Consider the following 24,768-nt stretch of genomic DNA (forward strand, 5'->3'; position numbering starts at 1 on the left):
CACCCCCTGAAAATTTGTGGTTGAAACCCAACTGCCAGCTCCTCTTCCAGCAAGGCCACCTGCAGGCCCCTCCTCCGTAAGGATTCTGAAACCTTCGCATAAACCACATAGGATTATGGCAGCTCTTTTCACCTATTCATCAAAATTAGATAAAGCGCAAAATTCCCAGGCCAAAGGGAGTTATGCCAAGGGAGACGATACCCCAGAACCACCCCAGCCTTGCTGTTAAAACCGACTAGAGACTTGACGGCACCTTCTAGAAGAAGGGCCAGGGACGGCCCAGCTGCCAGCACCTACGCCGTGCTGGCCGCCGCCCGACCAGACAGCTTCGCCGCTGCCACCACTTTTCCAACGAGCAACCCCCGGCCTAGCGCGAACCCAGAGACTCCGGAGTAGGCAGGGAAGATGGGCTGCAAACTCAGGAAGCCAAAGCCCATGGCTTGACCCTTACAAGATACTGCAGTCTCCAAAAACGCAGGAAGAAAGAGGAAAAGGCCTTCGGTGTTCTTTCCATGACGCCAGTTGTCAGGAGTCCATGACCTCTGACCCGGAGAGGAAATCCTGCGGGGGACCGTGGGATTCCACATCCGGCGTGTAGGTGGGGCAGTCTTCCGTGGGGGGGCCTTGGGCGGACCCCTGCTCTCCGCAGCCGGGTCAGGGCTGGTCCCCATCAGGCCCCGGGTTGCATCTGACAGTGGCTGCCCTGCCTTAGGACCCGTCTACTTCAAACATTTTACGTTTCTGTTTTCCCTCTGATCCTGGGACAAAACTTTTAACTTTTATGGAGCTATTTTAAAGTCTAAGTTCGATTTTAAATTCTAAGTCTTTTATTACAAGAAGAAGCCATTATTTAAAAATTTTTAAGCTGAATTTTAAATCTATTCAAATGAGAAACGTTATTTTTCTAAAGGTAACAATTTGTTCCATACTTGGCTGTGTAAGCCAAATGTTAAATGGCTATTCACTGACCTTGTAGAGATTGAAAATCATACTAAACCACTAGGCCCTTTCACAGTATGAGGAGGGTCTAGAATGGGGCAGAATTTTTGCCCACCTCCACTTTTATTTAAATGTGTGCAAAATTACACAAAAAGAAATGGCCACATCTGCGTAGCCATTCTACATCAATAGCTTTCTCTTACTTAAATGGTTTGGGTCGTGATTTCATTCAATAAATGCATAAAGGGCATGGAATTAATGCCAGTGGGAGTTCTGTTCTCATGGGGTTAATGTTCCAGCAGGGGAGATACACACTTACCTAATACAAAGTCAACAGAATGTCTCAGACAATAAACAGGATGGAGGCAGTGGGGAATGGGAGATATTTGGGGCAGACTCCACTTCAGATAGAATAGCCAGGGAGGGCCTCTCTGAGGATGTACATTTTCTTATGAGTATGTGAAAGATGAGAGGAAGATAGCCATGTACATACTAATAGCTAACATCATTATTTTTGATTATTATTAATTATGAAAACATAATATTAACATTTATGCAGCACTTTACCAAGTGCCAGGTATTGTCAGATACCGTTAATGTGAATTATCTCATTAAATCCTTTCAAAATCCTATTAGGATGTGGCCCATAAATGGGTCCTGTTCCACTATTATGATGTGGCCCATAAATGGGTTCTGTTACTTCAAAAGTGAAAAAGGTAAAATTCTATCTAAAACATTCTGAATAACTTATGCAAATGATGCTTTTAATAAGGATCACAACTAAAAAGTTCATTGCAGTAAGGACTTAACTTGAGTAACTGCTACCCAGGTTCCTGTTTTAAAGCTGGAGACCTATGTATCTCGAGGATAATCTTCCTGCATTTAAACATTCATGTTTATGCCCAGAACTTTACCTATCTTCTTTACTGTATCAGTTGGGAATTTGTTCAGTTGTAGATAACAGAACCTTGATCCAGAGGGACATGGACATGGCACTCAACAGGAGTTCCAGAGGCAGGTGGTTCCTGGTGTTATTTTAGCAGCACATCAGTGGCAGGGCTGATGCCTTCATAATTCTCGTGGCTTCACTCTCGTGTTTGCAAGATGCTATCACATAATAGCTGAAGGCACAAGAAAGAGGAAAGAGACAGTTCAGCCACATCTCTTTAGTCAGTCTTTCATCAGGGCCCTTCCATTCACTCCTCACCATATGAAGTATATATCTACCCAGAGAGCTAGATAAATGGCTAGACAGCTAACTAGGCAGATACACAGGGAGATAGGTATCTTTTTAATAACATTATTACACACACACACACACACACACACACGCGGGTGCGCGTGGTCTGGGGAATTATCACATCCTGTTACGTGCACCTACATGGAACATCTGGAAAAACATATCCAGTGTCTGTAGTTTTAAGGATTAGGGAAGATGCACGTTGGGGGAAACTTTTCAAATCACAATAGGTTAATTTATACAATTTTGTGTAAATAAATGTGAAAGCCTACATGAAATAGATAATCTTCCAGAAAAATACTATTTACTAGAATTGATCGCAGTGGAGAAAAATCTAAGAGGAGCAGTTACCACAGGAAAAAAATACAGAGCACAGCCGGAGAGCTCCATGACCAAAAGGCTGTAGGTCAGTGTTTTTCAGCCTTTTTTAATCTCATGGCACACTTGAACCTATAGTTAAACTTATACAGCACACTTAAATTATGCCTATGGAAAGAAAAAGTTAAGAAAAGAATATACCTACTGTGCTTTTAAATTCTTCCAAAAATAATTTAATTAGTGATCTTTAAAAATTTTCACAGCACACCAATGTGTCACAGTACTCTGTCTGAAAATTACTGCTCTAGACTTTCATTAGAGCGGGAAGCTAATGATGAAAAGAAAATGTAAGAGAGGTGTCCGGGTGCTAGTAAATTCCTGTTTCTTGATCTAAGTGCTGATTAAACAAATATATTCCATTTAAGAAAATTCATTAAGCTATTCACTTAGGAAATGTCACTTTTCAATATATGTCTTACATTTTCGATTTTTTGTTTTAATGGGGAAAAGAAAAAGGTACCAGACCCAGGTGGTTTCATAGGGGAATTCTACTAAATCTTTAAAGGTAGAATAATCTAAGCCAGGCATGGTGGCTCATGCCTGTAATCCCAGCACTTCAGGAGGCCGAGGAAGGAAGATCACTTGAGGCCAGGAGTTTGAGACCAGCCTGGGCGAGATAGTGAGACACCCCCCCTACCACTCCCCCATCTCTATAAAAAATAAAGAAAATTAGCTGGGCCTGGTGGCACACACCTGAGTCTCAGTTACTTAGGAGGCCAGGGTGGGAGGATTTCTTGAGCCCAGGAGTTTGAGGCTACAGTGAGCTTTGATCATATGCTGCACTCTCGCTTGGGCAACAAAGGGAGACCCCATCTCTAAAAAAACAGAACAAAAGAAATAGTTGTTTAATCCTAATGCTACTTAAATCATTCCAGAGAATAGTAAAAGATTGTTAAAATTATTTTTACAAAGCAAATATAACATTTATTCTAAAACATGCCAAAGATTGTACCTGAAAATAAAATTACAGACCAGTCTCACTTATTAATATCAATGTAAATATCTTAAAATTTAAGGAAATAGAATCCAATGTTATATTTAAAAAATATATATATAATGCCCAAGTAAGATTTAGTTTATGAATTCAAGGTCGGTTCAATATTAACAAATGTAGTAGTATTTGCCAAATTTTAATAAGCATTCATATTTTGGAAATCCAATAGCATACTACTTAAGGAATGTTTTCTATACATGCCATATATGTATACATAATAGACATAGTATACTACATGTTACATATGTAAAATGTCCAAAGTCAAGATTTTAATCAACGAGGAACTTCTAAAAGTTTTTCCACTAATGCCAGGAATGAGAAACGAGACAGACAAGGGTGCCTCCTATCACCATATAATTATATTTGTCATTGTATTAGATGTATAAACAAATTCAATTAAATGAAAGAAAGGGATAGAGGCTTAAGAATTGGAAAGGAAGATATAAAACTACTTTATTTGCAAATGATATAAATAAATATTTTTTTGTTTGCTTTTTGAGACAGTCTCGCTTTGTTGCCCTTGGTAGAGTGCTGTGGTTTCATAGCTCATAGCAACCTCAGACTCTTGGACTCAAGTGATCCTCTTGCCTCAGCTTTCTTTTCTTTCTTTCTTCTTTCTCTTCCCTTCCCTTCCCTTCTCTTCCTTTTCCTTCCCTTCCCTCTCTCTATTTTAGTAGCAATGAGGTCTCACTCTTGCTCAGGCTGGTCTCAAACTTGGAAGCTCAAGAGATCCACTCCAGCCTCCCAGAGTGCTAAGAATAATTAAATATTGTAACTCCACCTCCCCCCCAAAAAAAAAAATTTACAGGAAAATAACTACCAAAAGATAAGAGGATTTAGTAAAGAATAGGATCAACGTGCAGAAAATCAATAGCATGTGAAAATTAAAACAATAAAGCATTAAGAGGAAAGTACAGAAGACTGATGCTTGGGTAGGGTCCACATGTTGCATTTGGTCAACACGTCTCTTAAATCTGGTTTAATCTGTGGGTTACCCATCTCCTTGTCCTCTCTCTTACAATTTAGTTGTTGAAGAAACTGGGTTTTTGTCACATAGAGTCTTTCATACTTTAGATTTTGTCGATTGTGTCCCCATAGTATAGATCTTCTGATTTGAACAAACCAACTTGTTTAAAAAAAAAAAATGACATTTTCAGGGACATTTGAACAATGACTAGATGATATTTGACAACACTAAAGAAAAAATAGTGTTAACTTTTTAATGTCATACAAATATCATTTTTTAAGAGTTATTGTCTTTTAGATGTACACACTGAAACAAAATAATATGATGTTCCAAAATAATCCAATGAGGTGGATGTGGGGTGGGGATAGAAGCTGAAGCAAGGTGTGCTGGAAATTGTTTAACAATGGGCTGTCCATCAGGAAGAGGTGGGAGCCTTGATTTCTAGTGTTTTCTAATTTCTAAGGTGTAAATACTCCAACCATGAAGGATCTCAAACTCCCAGCAAACATGGGGCTGGGAAGAGACATGCACCATCAGCCTTTGGCAGATAGTTTAAGTTGGCCCCGGCACATCACGGATTGCGGGTAGATGTAGATAAGATTGGCTGTGAGTTTAAACAGGGTGATGAGTACATGGGGGTTCATTGCACTGTCCTAACTTTGTATATGTTTGATATTTTAATAAATTTAAAAATAAGAAACAGAGAAAAATCTTAAATTTCAAGATTAACCTTTTAAAACCTTCTAATGTTAAGAGTGATGGTCATTGCAAATAATTATGAATAGGAATTAAGCGTAATCACACTGACGGTCCATGAGAGACTAAACCAAAATGGTGAGAACAGTAAGAACTGTGGTTTTGAGAGCCTACTACCTACCTGGCCCTGGTTTAAAGTACTTCACAAGGTATAACTCAACGTGCTATTATTATCCTTGTTTTACAGGTGAGGAAACCGAGGAGTTAAAAGATCTCATAGCCAGGAAGTGGCAGACTCTGGAGTCAAACCCAGGTCAGCAGCCGCCAGAGCCTGCAATTTTAAACTCCAATCCAAGACACTTGACTCAAAAAACAGCCAAAATTGAAAGATTGGGAAGAAACTCAGTTGTGTTGCTGAATGATAATATCTTGAGGAGACCTTTTTTCACAACTACAAATGAGTTGAGTGCCTCCTCTGGGCTAGTATTAAACAAGGTGCTGGTGTCCAGGGCAGGCGTGGCTCCATCCTAACTGAGTGCTCCTGTCCTGGGAAGCAAATCACTGTTCCAAAATAGGATTTCACCTGTCCATACAGAGCTGGGTGAGGCAGGGGAGAAGGGGATGAAGTTTCTAAGTTAGTCTTTTACTGCTGTGATGTTATGGTAGTTTCTTTACATACATCTGTTCAGAGTAATTTTTCTATATGTTAAGAACAAATGTTTTTACCTATTGTCACAGCACAGATTATTTTATTCATGCAAGAAATGTTTATTTGGGGCGGCGCCTGTGGCTCAGTGAGTAGGGCGCCAGCCCCATATACCGAGGGTGGTGGGTTCAAACCCGGCCCCGGCCAAACTGCAACAACAACAAAAATAGCCGGGCATTGTGGCGGGCGCCTGTAGTCCCAGCTGCTCGGGAGGCTGAGGCAAAAGAATCACATAAGCCCAGGAGTTGGAGGTTGCTGTGAGCCGTGTGACGCCACGGCACTCTACCGAGGGCGGTAAAGTGAGACTCCATCTCAACAAAAAAAAAAAAAAGAAATGTTTATTTGGCATCCACAAACCCTGTGCTAGAGGGAGAACTGAGACAGTATGATGGTAACAAAGTAAATAATCAAGACACTTCAGAGAGTCACAAGGTCTTCCTAAAGCAACCTCATGTGTTGGTGTGTGTGTGGGGTGCAGGTAGGGAAGGCCTCTTCCAGGAGATAATGTTTGAACTGAAGGGCGGGCAGAGGGTGAAGGTCAGAGGAAGGGGGTAGTGGGCACCCCTTTGAGGAAAGCCCGGGGGCACACCACTATTTCCAGCACACATTTTGAGGCACTGATGAGACGTTTTTGTAATTAAGGCTTTTATGTCTTGCTGCCTAGAGAGCCTTGCAGCTCAGATTCCTCCTTTCCTCCTAAAGTTGATGACACATGTTTTCCTGGAAGGGGGCAGCACTTGGGACTGAAGGTAGAAGAGAGTGTGGGGGATTTGGGGAGGGGGGGGTAAAAGGCCCTGCGGCACCTGCAGAGAGAGAGGTGGAAGTTAATGCTTCCTGAAGAGAAGCAGAAAGAGCCAGCTGGGCAAACCCGAGGACCAGCCAGTAACTCTTCTCTTGAAATTGGTGAACTCCGCGATGTGGCTCTTGCAATGGTGGGTAGGTGAGTCTGGGACCCTCTGACACTCAGACTTTGCTGCAGAGATGAGGTTTGAGTTTGAGAACAGAGATCAGCGGCTAGAAAGAGAGATTTACGAAACAGAGAGGAGAACTGGCTCTTGTCTTTCTCCAAGAGGAGAGAAATATTTATTTATTTATTTTAATTTTTTCTCACTTGCTCAAAGGCAAAAAGAGGAGAGAAATATTTAAAGAAAAAAAATATTATGACCCTGATCCCCAAGGTCAGGGTGCCTCAAAGGGGAAAAAGAGCCTCCCTTTAAACTGGGTTTCAGGGAAGAAGGACTTTAAGAAATGGAGAATTGCGTGCAGGGTGGGGATTACCAAACAGCCCCTGGAGCAAAGGTGAAGAGAGCTTTTGTGTTTTCTTATCATTTATTCCCTGATTGTCTAGCAGCACTCGCTCTGGAGTTTTATGGCTCATTAGCAAACAGGGCCGTTGGAAATGGCAGTCACTGGCTGGTGAGGGGATTCTAACCCGTGCTCTTTAGGAGTGTACAATTCAGTAGCGTTTAGCGGGTATCTGAAGGAAGACTAGAAACCCCACTGCTTTTGGTAAATCTGTAGTTGTCCATGATCTCCCGGGGTTCGTCTTTCCTTCTTAATTCTAGCCTTCGATTGCAGTGTTCACATGGACAAAATTTTCCTGATCACTTCTTGAGATGGAAATGTCTTGGCCTAGTACATTCTTCGTACTAGATCACTAAGAGATTGGCTTTAAAAAGCTATCCATCAGAGAAAAAGAAGCTCCTAACAAGAAACCAAGAAATGGTAAAAGGGGAAGGAGAACCCAGAATGTGAGTTGGCAAAGTTTTAGGGAAAGACTCACGTTTATTCATCTTATCCAGGAAGAGATTACTATCACTGGAATAGCTAAAGTAATTCGCATTTGCCTCTAGGAACAAGAATTGAATATAGAAATGGCTAAATTTCACCAAAGAGGCCTTTTCTTAATTAGTAACTGAAAATCTAAAAATCAGCAGGTAATACAGGTTAAATTCAAAGTAACACCACTTGACAACAAGGCATTAAACCTTTACTCATAAAATTATTGTGTAAGCAACCCGAGAAATTACCACCTATGCAATTGTCATTGCTTCCATCCACAGCTATAAACATTTCATTATCTTTCTGTAGAGATTCAAACATTCTTATAACAGTGTCAGCAATAAATTAAAGTTGTAATAGTACCATATTATTGGCCTTAAGAATTTTACCTTTCTTAAGTAGTAATAGCCGGGGAGAAGCCATGGGTGTTTCAGACGTGAGCTGTGACTGTGGGAGCACGTGAGCTATCTTAACCAATGCTCAAGTCTCAGTGAAACCTGACTCCACAAAGACAGGACCTATGTGGGAAGTGAAAGCTCAGAGTCTTGTCTTTCTTTCTATAATATACAAAGAGTTTGTTTTACATGTGCATACCTTAAGTAAAAATTTAAATTATAAGTCCCTTTTTTTCAATTCAAAAAAATCCCATAAAATTAACTCATCAGCATATCTGATCCTGGAGTTCTTCCTCTGGCAGGGATAATTCAGCACTTCTTCTGAAATCCCAATCTTTCTTGTAAGTGTTTAAATTCTCTGATGTTTGGAGAATCAGTTTCCGTCAATGTCCTGAAAATAAGCAATTACAACACCTTTTCTTTTGCATTTCTCCACAGCATTCGCTTTGTTCGAGCTGTTCCCTCCACCTGGCAATGTTGGGACAAGACTGTCGTATTGAGCTCCGCTTCTCGTTCCCTTGATACTTTATAAGCTGATTCTGATGCTTTGAATCTCCTTCCTCAATGTTTGACCCACCGCTTTACAAAGTGAGAGATAAATAATAGCAAACAGGATTCAGACACAGCGAGAGGATTTGCCACAGAACACAAAGGGTAAGTATCTGGGAACTTGCCACCATGTCCGTGTTCAGAGGTCAGAGTTGAAGACACATTGCAGCTTGACAGGGGTTAAAAAGGCATTTAAGAACCTTGGGTCCCTTCCTAGGTTGGGTTTTGTTTTTAAGGGCTTTTGGCAAAACAGTAACAAAAGGAAATTTTCTTTTCTTTCTTTTTTTATTAAATCATAGATGTGTACATTAATGCAATCATGGGCTACCATGCACTGGTTTTATATACAATTTGAAATATTTTCATCAAACTGGTTAACATAACCTTCCTAGCAAGGAAATTTTCTTAATATCATGTACATGGGGACCCAGTAGCTAACAATATTTTTAATATTCTTGAAGTCAGGAATAGCAAGGTGGTGCCTATTCTCACCACCATTTCTTCTGTTCTGGAAGTGCAGGTTAGCACAATTCCAAAACACTGAAATTAAAAATCTGACAAAGGGGGGCGGCGCCTGTGGCTCAAGGAGTAGGGCACCGGTCCCATATGCCCGAAGTGGCGGGTTCAAACCTAGCCCCAGCCAAAAACCAAAAAAAAAAAAAAAAAAAATCTGAGAAAGGGCCAGTCCCTGTGGTTCAAGGAGTAGGGCGCCAGCCCCATATACCAGGGGTGGTGGGTTCAAGCCCGGCCCCAGCGAAACTGTAAAAAAAAAAAAAAAAAAAAAAATATATATATATATATATGAGAAAGTAGAAGGTGATATTGTCATTTATACGTGGATGACATGATTGCATCGCTTAGAAAACCCCCCAGAGTCTTCATGCTGTGTACTGTGATAAAAACTTAACATTCCTGAGTGCCAAGGTACTATTCTAAGTATTTTAATACTCACATGTACTCATACACTGTATAACTATAATAATAAAAGTTAGCATTGATGGAATACCTACCGTGCACCAAGTATTGGTTAAGTACTTTGCCACTCGTACGCTACATAACCATAACAATAAAAAATTTTATACTTACTGTTTTTTATGTGCCAGGCCCTATCAAGATACTTTAATCCTCATACCAATGTTCAGAGGTTTTCAATCCTATTTATGTAATATTATATGATACTATAGATTAATAATATATCATTACATATGCATTTCTGTAATATAGTTTATAGTGTACTTACTGATACAGTACATATTAAATTACATGCAATTTATATCATATCATAAATAGATATTATAGTATCTATTTTAATTATATAGTATAGATGATTAATATATTTTTATATTACTACATACTTATACATTTCATGTATAATTATATACATATGGGATGGGAATATTAATTGTATATAATTTATATTATATTATACTATAGTGTACCATATTTTTGTATATTATAGGTTAATATATTGTATTGCTACATATTTATACTTACATATTTTATATCACTTTATAAATTATACGTGCATAACTTGATATCATATTACACGTTAAACTATATAGGCTATACTATGCCACATTATACATTTTATTATATATTTATAGGTTAACACTGTTATATTTTATGTTACTACATATTTATATTTATGCAGTATATTTCATAGCATATTATAATTATACATGAAAACGGTGATATTATATATTGCAGTTAAATTATATACAATTCATATTATTTAATGCTATCATACGCTATCTTTTAAAGTCCCACCATTTATAAAGGCTGAAACTGAGGCTGCTATTCATGGAGACGGTTAATTGGCCAGGCTGGGACTCCAAACTCATCTTGGTCCAGAATCCCAGCTCCACTCCACGCCCTTCCTTGGCACTCTGGAAATGTCTGGGATCTTTCTTGGCAAAGGGAAGTTTTGCTCCCCTTCTTACTCTATACCTTGAAGAGAAAGAACAACAGCTGTGCCAAGGACCAAGTGTAGTACAAGTGTATGTGTCACAGGCAGTGTGTGTGTGAGAACAATTTTTTTTACATCCCAAATGACCCTGTTCTCTCAGGTACCGTTGACTATTGGGAAGAAGACGTGGCCAAAATGCAGAGGACCCATTGGCTGATGGAAATAAAGAGAAGGCAGGGTGATCAGTAAAGTGAGGAAGGACCAATACTCAGGACTAAGGAAGGCCAGGCCATCTGGACCCCTGTTGAGCTGAAACTTTGGGAGCTGAAACCAGGCACAAGGTGGGGAAGCCAGGTGGCGGAGAGGGGCAGGTGGGACCGCTTGATGGAGGGCAGGCAGCTCCCGGGGCTCTGCCCTGGCTTCTCAGCCCCAGTTCTCGGGAGAGCTGCCTCTCCTCCCTCCTCGATTCCCCATGTCTATCCCTAAGTCTCCCTGACCCCCAACACACACCCACACACATTGTGATCCAGCTACTTTGAGCAAGTCTCCATTTCTTGCAACAAATAGACTCATCCTAAAAATCACTTAGTGAGCTAGGTACAAGATGAAAACATACTTGATCTGTACCATATACACCAACGTAACTGTTTATAAAGTACGACTGGAAAAAGACACCAACCACAACACCAAGAATTCCTCAGAATAAGTGTAACAAGAAAAACACAGAATTTTCTTAGATAAAAACTTTACTAAAATACATAAAAGAAAAATTGGATGAATAAAATAAAATCACTCATTCTCAGCTAGGAGAGCTCCATATTTAAACATGTCAATTTTCTCTAAATTAACTTCGAAGTTTAATGCAACCTCAGAGTACCCTGCTTTTTTTTAATGTGGCAAAATTATTTTATAGTTCACCTAGAAGAATACATTGTATAAAAGACTAGCAAAGAGGCCAGGTGCAGTGGCTCAAGCCTGTAATCCCAGCACTCTGGGGTCAGGTGGGTTGATCACGTAAGCTCAGGAGTTCAAGACCAGCCTGAGCAAGAGTGAGACCCTGTTTTCTACTAACAACAGAAAAGCTAGCCAGGTGATGTGGTGGGAGCTGTCGTCCCAGCTACTCAGGAGGCTGAGGTAGGAGGATTGCTTGAGCCCAAGAGTTTGAGGTTGCTGTGAGCTATGATGACATCATAACTCTCTACCCAGGGCAACAGAATGAGGCTCTGTCTCAAAAAAACAAAAACGAAAACAAACAAAAAAAAACCTTTGACAATGAAGGCTGTGGGCCATGGACTTGCCCTACCAGACATAACACAGGTTATAAATACGTTCTAGTGCAGGAGTAGCCCAAGACTGGAAGCAAAATGCAAGTCTAGAAGAAGGCCCAAGTTTATGAAAATTTAATATATGATTAAAGTGGTATTTGAGTGTACCGGTCATGATTCATTTGGTTGTATAGGACAGAAGCTCAATAAAAAAAATCTTAAGCAAAAGGCAAGTTTAGTTGAAAGGTTTATAATACTCTGGAAAGAGCAAGGGTGTGTATCTATGTGTGGATTCACGCTCATTTTTTCCTTTTTCCAATCTTCGATGACACCTGTCCCAGGTCACCCTCACGGACCCAGAAAACCAGCAGTGGCCACACAGGGCGTTCACTGGAGTGCGTCCCTTTGTATCAAAGGTTGCTCGTGTGAACGTGGTGATTTGTGTGAATATGTTTAAAACTCTTAGCTGGAGTTACTGGATGTTCCCAGGGAAGAGACACAGCAGCAATCTCTCTGGCTTCCCGGATATCAGGAGAGGAGAGTTGAGCTCTGTTCTTCATTTCACAGCCAGACTGTCACTGCTCTGTGCTGCGGTACCTGTTTGATTTCTTTATTTGTCCCCTTCCCCCCACTGGCGGCGATTCTGCTCTAACGTGAACTCTGGTATGTTTTCTTATGAGATGTGTAAACTGGGGCTGGGGATTCCTTTTTTTTTTGTAGAGACAGAGTCTCACTGTACTGCCCTCGGATGGAGTGCTGTGACATCACAGCTCACAACAACCTCTAACTCTTGGGCTTAGGCGATTCTCCTGCCTCAGCCTCCCAAGCAGCTGGGACTACAGGCGCCCGCCACAACGCCCGGCTATTTTTTTGGTTGTAGTTTGGCCGGGGCTGGGTTTGAACCTGCCACCCTCGGCATATGGGGCTGGCGCCCTACTCACTGAGCCACAGGCGCCGCCCTCGGGGCTGGGGATTCTTCATGGATAGAAATGGCCTTGATCCTCCCACCTGCACTGTTCTAAGACCTGCCCAAGTGACTGTGTGTGCCCCCCCATTTCACAGCTGCCCACGCCTACGATTTTTTGTTTGTTTTTGGTTTTTTGCAGCTCTGTCTCATTCTGTTGCCCTAGGTACAGTGCTGTGGGATCATCATAGCTCACAGCAACCTCAAACTCTTCAACTCGAGCAATCTTCTTGTCTCAGCCTCCCGAGCACCTGGAACTACAGGCGCCCACCACAACGCCCAGGGAGCTTTTCTGTTTTTATTATTTATTTATTTATGTGTTTTTAAGACAGAGTCTCACTGTGTTGCCCTTGTTAAAGTGTCATGGTGTCATAGCTCACAGCAACCTCAAACTCTTGGGCACAAGTGATTCTTTTGCCTCAGCCTCCCAGGTAGCTGGGACTACAGACACCCGCCACAATGCCCGGCTATTTTTTAGAGGAGGAGTCTCACTCTCGCTCTGACCGGAACTCCTGCACTCAGGCCATCCACCTGTCTTGGTCTCCCAGAGTGCTGAGATTACAGACACGAGCCACTGAGCCTGGCTTAGATTTTCTATTTTTAGTAGAGACAGGGTCTGGCTCTTTCTCAGGCTGGTCTCCAACTCAATCAATCCAGCAGCCTTGGCCTCCCAGAGTGCAAGGATAACAGATGTGAGCCATTGCACCTGGCCCCCTGCTTACATTTCTCCAGGTAGCTATTACATCCATCAGGATAGAGCATTTGATGCCAGATTCTAAGGATTTAAAACCACAGAGGCTACTTCTCATTCATGGTATGTGTCCACCACAGGTTGGCAGGAGGCTGTGCTCTTGTAGTCACCAGGGGACCTGTGTCCCATCTCCATCCTTGACGGTTGCTAGGCCAGAGATAAATGAACAAGGTACAGTGCATGCTGATGCTTGATTTGTGTTTGGTAGTGACACACATGACTTCTGCCCACACTTTCATGTCCAAAGTCAATCACATGACCCCACCTAAACAGAAGTGGCAGAGAAGTTTGGTTCCGTCACATGATTGTGCCAGGAGAGAGCTAGAACACCTGTGAGCAGTCGTGGTGACCACCCTAAACCTTGCTGCCCCACATAACGCTGCAATGTCATGTGCTTGCACAAGTCTACTGCAGACCCAGGCGCTTTGGGATATGCAAGAAATGGTACTTGGGGTAGAAGAGCAGGGATTTAACTTCACTGAGGAAGGCTGGATTATTCTCTGAACCACTGCACCAGTCTACACCAGAAGCAGGCCCAGAGGCTCACGTGTGACTAAGTCTTGCCAGTGCCCAGCAATAACCAGTTTTAAATTTTTCGTGTCAATCAAGTTGATATAAAGTGGTAACTGCTGTTCTTAATCATAGTTCTTTGATTTCTGATGAGTTTAAACACCTCTTCATATACTCATTAGCCTTTTAGATTTCCTCTGCTGTAAATCATTTGTATTTTTTTTCTCATTTTTCTATTAGAATTCCTAATTTTTTGTAGTGGTTGTTGATTTTCAAGAGTTCCTTGTAGAGTTTTTTTTTTCTTTTACTGTATACCTTTAGTATCTTTTAGATGTTAAACAATATGAGCATATTCTTGTTCCCCTGGGAAAATAATATATTATTTTAATAGAGTGCATCTCATCTGCGTTCTTAGAGACAAACAATCTCAAGGAAGGAAGATAGACCGGCTTCAGCCAAGAGACATTCCTGAAACAATCAAGTAGGGAGGGGCTAGAAAAGGGGGGCTTCCATGCAAACCATAAGGCTGAAACAGAAGAAACCATTTTCTCAGAAAAAGTGAGGTGTTGGTGCGGAAGCTGTTCCTCTAGGCAGACAAAGCAATAAATGACACCTAGCTAAGTATTTGGTGCAAAAAATAAGGTTAATTATCCATCAGGACTCTTGGATTGCAAGTGAAAAAAATCAATTAGAAGTTTATTTATTTTTTTCTTATTTTATTTATTTATTTTTATTGTTAAATCATAGCTGTGTACATTAGTGCAATCAAGGGGTACAATGTGCTGGTTTCATATATAATCTGAAATATTCTCATCAAACTGTTCAATGTAGCCTTCATGGCATTTTCTTAGTTATTGTATGTAGACATTTGTATTCTGCGTTTAGTAGGTTTCGCCTGTACCCATTCTAAGATGCACCGTAGGTGTGGCCCCACCCATCACCCTCCCTCTCCCCTAACTTCCCTCCTCCCTTCCCCTTCCTTGGCTCTTTCCTCATAGTCTTGTGCTATAGTTGGGTTATAGCCTTCATGTGAAAGCTATAATTTAGTTTCATAGTAGGGCTGAGTACATTGGATACTTTTCTTCCATTCTTTTTTTTTTTTTCTTTTTTTTTATTGTTAAATCATAGCTGTGAACATTAGTGCAATTGCCTGTACTCATTCTAAGATGCACCATAGATGTGGCCCCATCCATTACCCTCCCTCAACCAAAACCTCCCCCCTCCCTTCCCCTTCCTTGGCCCTTTCCCTATAGTCTTGTGCTATAGTTGGGTTATAGTCTTCATGTGAAAGCTATAATTTAGCTTCATAGTAGGGCTGAGTACATTGGATACTTTTTCTTCCATTCTTGAGATAACTTTGCTAAGAAGAACATGTTCCAGCTCCATCCATGTAAACATGAAAGAAGCAAAGTCTCCATCTTTCTTTAAGGCTGCATAATATTCCATGGTGTACATGTACCACAGTTTGCTAGTCCATTCGTGGGTCGATGGGCACTTGGGCTTCTTCCATGACTTAGCAATTATGAATTGGGCTGCAATAAACATTCTGATGTACAGATGTCTTTGTTGTATTGTGATCTTTTGGTCTTCTGGTCTTCCTTTGGTCTTACCTAGTAAAGGAATTATAGGATCGAATGGCAGGTCTATTTTTAGATCTCTAAGTATTCTCCAAACATCCTTCCAAAAGTAACGTATTAGTGTGCATTCCCACCAGCAGTGTAGAAGTGTTCCCTTTTCTCCACATCCATGCCAGTATCTCTGGTTTTGGGATTTTGTTATGTGGGCTAGTCTTACTGGGGTTAGGTGATATCTCAAAGTAGTTTTGATTTGCATTTCTCTGATGATTAAGGAAGATGAGCTTTTTTTCATGTGTCTTTAGATCATGTGTCTGTCTTCTTGAGAGAAGCTTCTCTTCAAGTCCCTTGCCCACCCTGAGATGGGATCACTTGTTCTTTTCTTGCTAATACATTTGAGTTCTCTGGGGATTCTGGTTATTAAACCTTTATCGGAGGCATAACCTGCAAATATTTTCTCCCATTCTGAGGGCTGTCTGCTTGCTTTACTTACTATGTGCTTGGCTGTGCAGAAGCTTTTTAGTTTGATCAGGTCCCAGTAATGCATTTTTGATACTGCTTCGATTGCCTAGGGTGTCCTCCTCATAAAATATTCACCCAGGCCAATTCCTTCAAGAGTTTTCCCTGTACTTTCTTCAAGTATTTTTATAGTTTCATGTCTTAAGTTTAAATCTTTTATCCAATGAGAGTCTATCTTAGTTAATGGTGAAAGGTGTGGGTCCAGTTTCAGTCTTTTACAGATCGCCAGCCATTTCACCCAGCACCATTTGTTAAATACAGAATCTTTTCCCCACTGAATGTTATTAATTGGCTTGTCAAAGATCAAATAACGATACATAGCTGGATTCATCTCTTGGTTCCCTATTCTGTTCCAGACATCTACTTCACTGTTTTTGTGCCAGTACCATGCTGTTTTGATCACTATCAATTTATAGTACAGTCTCAGTTCTGGTAGCGTGATCCCTCCTGCTTTGTTTTTATTTCTGAGTAATGTTTTGGCTATTCAAGGTTTTTTCTGATTTCATATAAAATGAAGTATTATTTTTTCAAGATCTTTAAAATATGGCAATGGAGCTTTGATAGGAATTGCATTAAAATTATATATTGCTTTGGGTAGTATAGACATTTTAAGGATGTTGATTCTTCCCAGCTATGAGCATGGTATGTTTTTCCATTTGTTAACATCTTCAGCTATTTCTTTTCTTAAAGTTTCATAGTTCTCTTTATAGAGATCTTTCATGTCCTTTGTTAGATAAACTCCCAAATATTTCCTCTTCTTTGGCACTACTGTGAAAGGAATAGAGTCCTTGACTGTTTTTTCGGCTTGGCTATTGTTGGTATATAAAAAGGCTACAGATTTATGGATGTTGATTTTGTAGCCTGAGACATTGCTGTATTCCTTTATCACTTCTAAAAGTTTTGTAGTAGAATCCCTAGTGTTTTCCAGATATACAGTCATGTCATCTGCAAAGAGTGAAAGTTTGATCTCTTCTGACCCCATGTGGATACCCTTGATTGCCTTTTCTTCCCTAATTGCGATGGCTAAAACTTCCATTACAATGTTAAAGAGCAATGGAGACAATGGCAACCTTGCCTGGTTCCTGATCCAAGTGGAAATGATTTCAATTTAACTCCATTGAATACGGTATTGGCTGTGGGTTTGCTGTAGATGGCCTCTATTAGTTTAAGAAATGTCCCTTCTATACCAATTTTCTTAAGTGTTTTGATCATGAAGGGATGCTGGATATTATCAAAAGCTTTTTCTGCATCAACTGAGAGAATCATATGGTCTTTATTTTTTAGTTTGTTTATGTGCTGAATTACATTTATAGATTTACGTATATTGAACCAGTCTTGAGACCCTTGGATAAATCCCACTTGGTCCTGGTGTATAATTTTTTTGATGTGTTGTTGGATTCTGTTTGTTAGGATGTTATTGAGTATTTTTGCATCAATATTCATTAGTGATATTGGTCTATAATTTTCTTTTCTTGTTGGGTCTTTCCCTGGTTTAGGGATCAAGGTGATATTTGGTTCGTAAAATGTGTTGGGTAGTATTCCTTCTTTTTCTATATTTTGGAAGAGGTTTAGTAATATAGGTAGTAGTTCTTCTTTAAAGGTTTGGTAGAATTCTGACGTAAAGCCATCTGGTCCTGGGCTTTTCTTTTTAGGGAGATTTTGTATAGTTGATGCTGTTTCAGAACTTGATATAGGCCTGTTCAACATTTCCACTTCGTTCTGGCTAAGTCTTGGTAGGTGGTGTACTTCCAAGTATTGGTCGATTTCTTTCAGATTTTCATATTTCTGAGAGTAAAGTTTCTTGTAATATTCGTTAAGGATTTTTTGAATTTCTGAGGGGTCTGTTGTTATTTCATCTTTACCATTTCTGATTGATGAAATTCGAGATTTTACTCTTTTTCCTGGTTAGGTTGGCCAAAGGTCTTTTGTTTTCAATTTCATTTAATTCTGCTCTGATTTTGGTTATTTCTTTTCTTCTGCTGGGTTTCGGGTTGGAATGTTCTTCCTTCTCCAGTTGCTTGAGATGTCCCATTATTAACTTCCTCTCTTTCCGTTTTCTTGAGGAAGGCTTGCAGTGCTATAAATTTCCCTCTTAGGACTGCCTTTGCAGTATCCCAGAGGTTCTGATAATTCATGTCTTCATTGTTGTTTTATTCCAAAAATTTGGTGATTTCCTTCTTAATCTCGTCTATAACCCATCTATCCTTCAGTATAAGGTTATTTAGCTTCCATGTTTTTGTATGGGTATGCAGATTCCTGTTGTTATTGAGTTCAACTTTTATTCCATGATGGTCTGAGAAGATGCAAGGAATAATTTCTTTTTTTTTTTAATTTGCTGAGGTTAGATTTGTGGCCTAGGATGTGGTCAATTTTGGAATATGTTCTGTGGGCTGCTGAGAAGAATGTGTATTCAGTTTTGTTGGGATGAAATGTTCTGTAGATGTCTGTTAAGTCCAGATGTTGAATGGTTAAGTTTAAATCTAAGATTTCTTTGCTTAGCTTCTTTTTGGAGGATCTATCCAGCACTGCTAAAGGGGTGTTAAAATCTACAACTATTATGGAACTGGAGGAAATCAAGTTGCTCGTGTCTGTTAGAGTTTCTCTTATAAATTGAAGTGCGTTCTGGTTGGGTGCATAAATATTAATAATTGAAATCTCATCATATTGGGTATTACCTTTAACAAATATGAAGTGTCCATCCTTATCCTTCCTTATTTTGGTTGGGTTAAAGCCTATTGCATCCGCAAATAGGATTGCAATGCCTGCTTTTTTCTGCTTTCCATTTGCCTGGAGTATAGATGACCATCCCTTCATCCTGTGTCTATATTTGTCTTTTAATGTAAGATGAGATTCTTGTATGCAGCAGATATCTGGCTTGAGTTTTTGTATCCAGTCAGCCAACCTGTGCCTCTTTAGAGGACAATTTAAACCATTCACATTCATTGAGAATATTGATAAGCCTTTCAAGAGTCCAGTGGGCATTTTTAATCCTTTTGCGACTATGGAAGTTGGAATTAGATCAAAATTTTCTGGGTGGGTTTACTTTTGTGGTGGAGGATTATCCTTGTCTTTATGGAGGATAGGTCTGAGAATATCCTGGAGAGCTGGTTTAGTTATGGCAAATTTCTTCAACATGTGAATGTTATTATTTAATTTCTCCATCATAAATGAAACTCAGTTTAGCTGGGTACAGGATCCTGGGTTGAAAGTTATTTTGTTTTAGGAGATTAAAAGTCGATGACCATTCTCTTCTAGCTTGAAAGGTTTCAGCAGAGAGATCTGCAGTTATTCTAATATTCTTCCCCTTGTAGGTGATGGTTTTCTTTCATCTGGCTGCTTTCAGAATTTTCTCCTTCATATTAACTTTAGTGAAATTGATTATGATGTGTTTGGGGGATGTCTTATTCAGTTTGAGTTGTGCTGGAGTTCTGAAACTGTCAGCTATATGAATTTCAGAATCTCTTGGCATGTCTGGAAAGTTCTCTTTCATAATCTCATGGAGAAGAGACTCTGGGCCTTGTGAAGCCACTTCATCGCTTTCGGGGATTCCTATAAGACGAATATTGGTTTTCTTCAAATTATCCCAGAGCTCTCTGAGAGAGTGATCTGTTTTTGCCCTCCATTACTCTTCCTCTTTGAGAGTTTGGGAGCGTTCAAAAGATTTGTCTTCCATGTCAGAAATCCTTTCTTCTGCTTGCTCCATTCTGTTACTGAGGGATTCTACTGTGTTTCTCAGATCTTTGAGGGCTGCAATTTCTTGTCTCAATGTGCCAAAATCTTTGGTCATTTGGTCTTTGAATTCGTTGAATTCTTGAGACATCTTTTGGGTTACTGCTTGGAATTCTAATTTAATCTTATTTGCTATCCAGATTCTGAATTTGATTTCTGATTTCGACATCTCAGCTATTTGTGCATGGGATCTTGTGCTGTGTCTGCCCCATTGTTCCTTGGCGGAGTTATTCTACTCTGATTATTCATATTGCCAAAGTATTTCCTTTGATTTCGTCTCATGATTGTTTTTCACCATTGCCGCTGGCCATCCTCAGAGTTGGGGTGGTGTCTCTCCAAGATTAGACTCCAGCAGGATCATTCTTTTGTTGCTGGATCTTTATAGGGAGTGACCCTGTGTAGCTCCTCTGGGGCTGCCCCAGCCAGGGAGTTCTGGTTGTGGGAGCAGCTCCAGAGTGTGACACCCCTGGATCCAGCAATAGGGTGGGGGGTGGTGCACACAGTTCTGAGAGTGCCTGGTGCCCAGTGACTTTGACACAGTGGGCCCAAGGCTCCAGCAGTCTCTGGCCAGGAGAAGGGCTCCACGCAGAGGCATGGAGGGCTCCAGAGGGCACAGCGCTACCAGAGTCCCTGGCCAGACGAGTGGGCTGGTGTGCAGGCGGGGAGGGAACCGGAGGGAGGACACAGGGTTGCGTGGCTCCCGGAGTTCCTGGTCAGGGTGTGGGGAGGCCTGGCAGGCAGGATAGCAGGTCCTGGGGCAGCTCTTACCTGGGTCCCAGCTGGCGCAGCTCTTACAGAGGTCCAGGCAGGTGCCAATTGGCGCAGCTCTTCCAGAGGTCCCGGAGGGTTAGAAGTTTATTTTTGAAAAGGAATGTATAGCTTCAGGTGGCTCCAAACTCCAGTGGTTAGCCCAACTGGATCCAAGTGCTCAAATAATGTAATCAGCTTTCCATCTTTCACTCCATTACTCCACAAAACTCTTCTAGGGTGGCCACAGTGGCTACCAACAAACGCACACAACATTATGTCTTAACTTGAGTCAAGACGGTGGTTCTTATCAATTATTCTGGCAAAAAAAAAATCCGAGAGAGAAATTTTGATTGGTCCAACTTAAATCACATGTTCCCTTTTGAGCCAATCAGTGTGGCCACAGGGTTGACGTCATCTGATTGGTCAGACAAGAATGAAGGATGGGCCCAGCCACACCCAGACCATGTGAAAAAGGGATCTTGCCAGATCGAGAGAGAAGAGACGCTGGACCAGCATAACCCAGGGATACCAGGTACTGGCCACAGCCCTGACTCACTCCTTACACCAATGTGAATTCTGTAAGGATAAGGATGTAGTGGAGGAGAAAAGAAACCACAAAAGGGCTAGAATAAAATATTGGTGACTGAAAGCATTAAGAGCTTGGAAATGCCTTTTTAACCGTGACAGTAAGATCGGACACCACAGAGGAAAAGGCTGATGCTCTAAACTTCTGAAGCACAAACCAAATGAAACAACCACAGTCTCAATAAGCATTAGGAGGTGAATGACAAGCTGAGGTAAAAGAGTTCGTAACCTAGCTGTCAGACAAAGCCTTGGTATCTTATCTTTGCCAAGGAGTGAGTAGAGATTAATACATGACTTCCAGCCCAGTAGAAATCTGAGAAAAGGACATGAACAAACGTTTAATTCAGAAAACAAGGGTGTAGGAAGTGCAATAAATAAATTGAAGATATGGATAATAAAAATTTTATTTCTTTTGAGACAGTGTTATTCTGTGCCCTGGGTAGAGTGCTGTGGCCTCATGGCTCATAGCAGCCTTAAATTCATGGGCTTGAGCAATCCTCTTTTCTCAGCCTCTCAAGTACCTAGGACTACAGGTGCCCACCACATTTTTAGTATAGATGGGGTCTCTTGCTGAGGCTGGTCTTGAACTCCTGAGCTCATGCAATCCACCCACCTGGGCCTCCCAGAGAGCTGGGGTTACAGGCATGAGTCACTGCCCTGGCCTAGTAATAAAAATGTTAAAAGACTACCAATTCTTCTTTTTTTTTGCAGTTTTTGGCCCAGGCTGGGTTTGAACCTGCCACCTCCGGCATATGGGGCTGGTGCCCTACTCCTTTGAGCCACAAGCGCTGCCCCCCCTTTTTTTTTTTTGAGACAGAGTTTCAACACCCTGTGTTGTGCTGTCACAGCTCACAGCAACCTCCAACTCCTGGGCTTCAGCGATTCACTTGCCTCCGTGTCCCAATTAGCTGGGACTACAGGCGCCCGGCTATTTTTTGGTTGTAGTTGTCATTGTTGTTTGGCAGGCCCAGGCTGGATTCAAACTCTCCAGCTCTGGTGTATGTCACTGGCAACTTAGCTGCTTGAGGTATAGGTGCCAAGCCAAGACTACCAATTCTCAGTAGAAAAATTAGCCTACTTGGGCCTGGTTGTTTGAAATGTACATTTGTCCAACCTTTGGAGAAGACACGGTTGGCTCTACCTGTGTATCTCAAAAAATACGATTCATTTGTTTGTTCAGCAAATACTAATTGGGTGCTCAGTATGTGCCAGACAGTGCTCTAAGCACTTGAGGAAAACCTGTGAACAAGTTTTTGTATATTGAACTTTGTATATTTGTATATTGAACTTTAATCCAAAAAATAAAAAATAAAAATAGCAATGGAAAAATAAAACAACAACAACACTATTTCTTCTGAGAGAAAAATCAAACACACAAACAAATGTTGAAAATGGCTAATTCTTCATTCTTTTCAGACCCATCTGATGACCCTTGTGGGTGAAAACATGAGCAACATCTGTCTCTGGGAGAGTCTCTGGTCATTTTACCCAGTATGTGATTGCTTTGCTTCCCACCATTTTATCACAATGCCTAAAATTTAAGATAATCCCTTTAATACAGGCCTTATGGTATTAAATACACATATTTTGTTTACTTTTATTTCCAACTTCTCTTGTTTATTCCTTTAATAAAATAGATATTAACAAAAAGAGAACAATTATGGGATCCCTCATAATAGTAGGGGTTAAATTCCTCATGTTTCATCCTGCCATTACTGTTGTGGTCAGGGGAAACAGTGAGAGTGTATGGCAGAAGGCAGGCGTATTTCCCTTTGAGTAGTATAAAGCTTAGGATAATAAAACACTGGGCTTTTCCATAAACAGTTTTATTCTTGCTTGCAAAAAGATGACAAAACCAAGGTGAAGTCCATTAAGAAACTTTTATTTCCTAAAAGAAACTTTACTTTGTTTGTAAAATGTTAACCATGGTCATGCTTTATGAAGTGGCTTCTAATTATACTTTTACTCTGACAACAAAGCTATATTTTAAATCCATAAATTTAAAAATTTTATGGATTGTGAAATGAAGAATTTATTAAAGAAGACTGCATTCTTCTTATTTTCTCCGTATTATAATGTCAGTTGCCTATATTAAAACAGTTGCAATAAAGCCTATAAACTTGATTTCTTACTAAAAAAATGGTTTTCTTAAAAAAAAAAAAAGAAAGAGAAAACTTGTGAGCAAGCAGACACAGTCTCTGCCCCCCTGGAAGTGACATTTTGTAGGGAAAGCAGATGTTAAAAACTTACTGAGGATGAGTTACAACCATCTTCAGTGCTGTCGAAAGTACCCTAAGATTAAGTAGCCTGAGACCTGGGTGATTCCAGAGGAAGTGAGGTTTCCCCTCAGATACTTCACCTAGAAGATCTTTCACCCCATAAAGATCTGTTGAGTGAACAAAAGAATCTTAAATTTTGATGCAGGGCTAGACTAATCAAGGTTGGACCCACTTACCTCCTGCTCTCAGCAGACACAGGTGAGCTGATTTTCCTACTGGGAACTGGCGATCTCCTCCATTTGCCTTTCGTGCCTTCATGTTTGTTTGTTTATTTATTTGGAGACAGAGTCTCACTTTGTTGCCCTCGGTAGAGTGCTATGGCATCACAGCTCACAGCAATCTCAAACTCTTGGGCTTAAGTGATTCTCTTGCCTCAGCCTCTTTCGTAGGCCTTCAGGTTTATTGAATAACTGAGGAATGATTGAGCCAAGTGGAAGGTTGTTCTAAAGAGTGCAAACTCCACCATGTATCAGCAGAAGCCCTCAGGTGGGGAGAGCCCCTGAAGAGAAACTGGATACAGAAAGGGTGATGGTGGCTGGGGCACTGCTGTCATGGGCAGGTGCTCTGTGGGCCCTGCTGATGGACCAGGCACTGAGCTGCCCTCAAGAGCGGGCAGCTGGTGTCCTGCACTCTAGAGATCTCACAGTGCCCTCTCCAGGACATGGACTCGCCTGTGCCGAGGGGATATGCCCATGTAGATCCTGCATCCTTTTTAAACTACTCTTCAGAGAGTCTGGAATCTTCTGCACCAACAGCACCAACCTGCTTCCAGTGGTTGTGAAGCCCTCTAAGGGCAGATCATCTGGTTGATATCTGTGATCTGGAATTGCAAGGAAATCAGGTGACTCTATTATGGGCTTCTCTCCACAGGATGGCGCTACCCAGTGTAGGTGCAATGCCAGCTGGATTCACCCAGGACTGGAGTTCTGCAGACACATGATCAAAGGGGCAGTGGAGGCAGGACAGGAACAAGAGAGTGACTACACACTGGCCCTTGAAACTGAAGTTGGAGAAAGAGGGCAATCAATGTGGTGTGGGGAGCCAGCTGCACAAACCCCAACTAGGAATTTTTTTTTTTTTTTATAGTTTTTGGCCGGGGCTGAGTTTGAACCCGCCACCTCCAGCATATGGGGCCAGCGCCTTGTTCCTTTGAGCCACAGGTGCCCCCCACTTCTAAGAATTTATCTGAAAAAGGCATCATGCTGCTGGCCGTACTTGCAAGGGTTTTCTCACAGAATCACATAAATATTGAAACATTTGAAACAAGGCACATATTCTTTAGTAGAGTAT

At 41.0% G+C, this 24,768-nt stretch overlaps 1 long non-coding RNA gene across 1 annotated transcript; it reads right to left on the minus strand.

Annotated features, from left to right (window-relative positions):
* Positions 1-1,683: 1,683 nt before the first annotated feature.
* LOC128573433 (uncharacterized) lies at positions 1,684-8,136 on the minus strand. The gene is made up of 3 exons (XR_008376473.1): positions 8,092-8,136; positions 3,251-3,372; positions 1,684-2,060 (listed from the first exon to the last, which is right to left on the minus strand). It is a non-coding gene; the product is annotated as an uncharacterized LOC128573433 (long non-coding RNA).
* Between the last annotated feature and the right edge of the window lie 16,632 nt (positions 8,137-24,768).

The sequence above is a fragment of the Nycticebus coucang genome, chromosome 21 (genome assembly GCF_027406575.1).
Source record: "Nycticebus coucang isolate mNycCou1 chromosome 21, mNycCou1.pri, whole genome shotgun sequence".
In the NCBI taxonomy this organism is placed as follows: domain Eukaryota; kingdom Metazoa; phylum Chordata; class Mammalia; order Primates; family Lorisidae; genus Nycticebus; species Nycticebus coucang.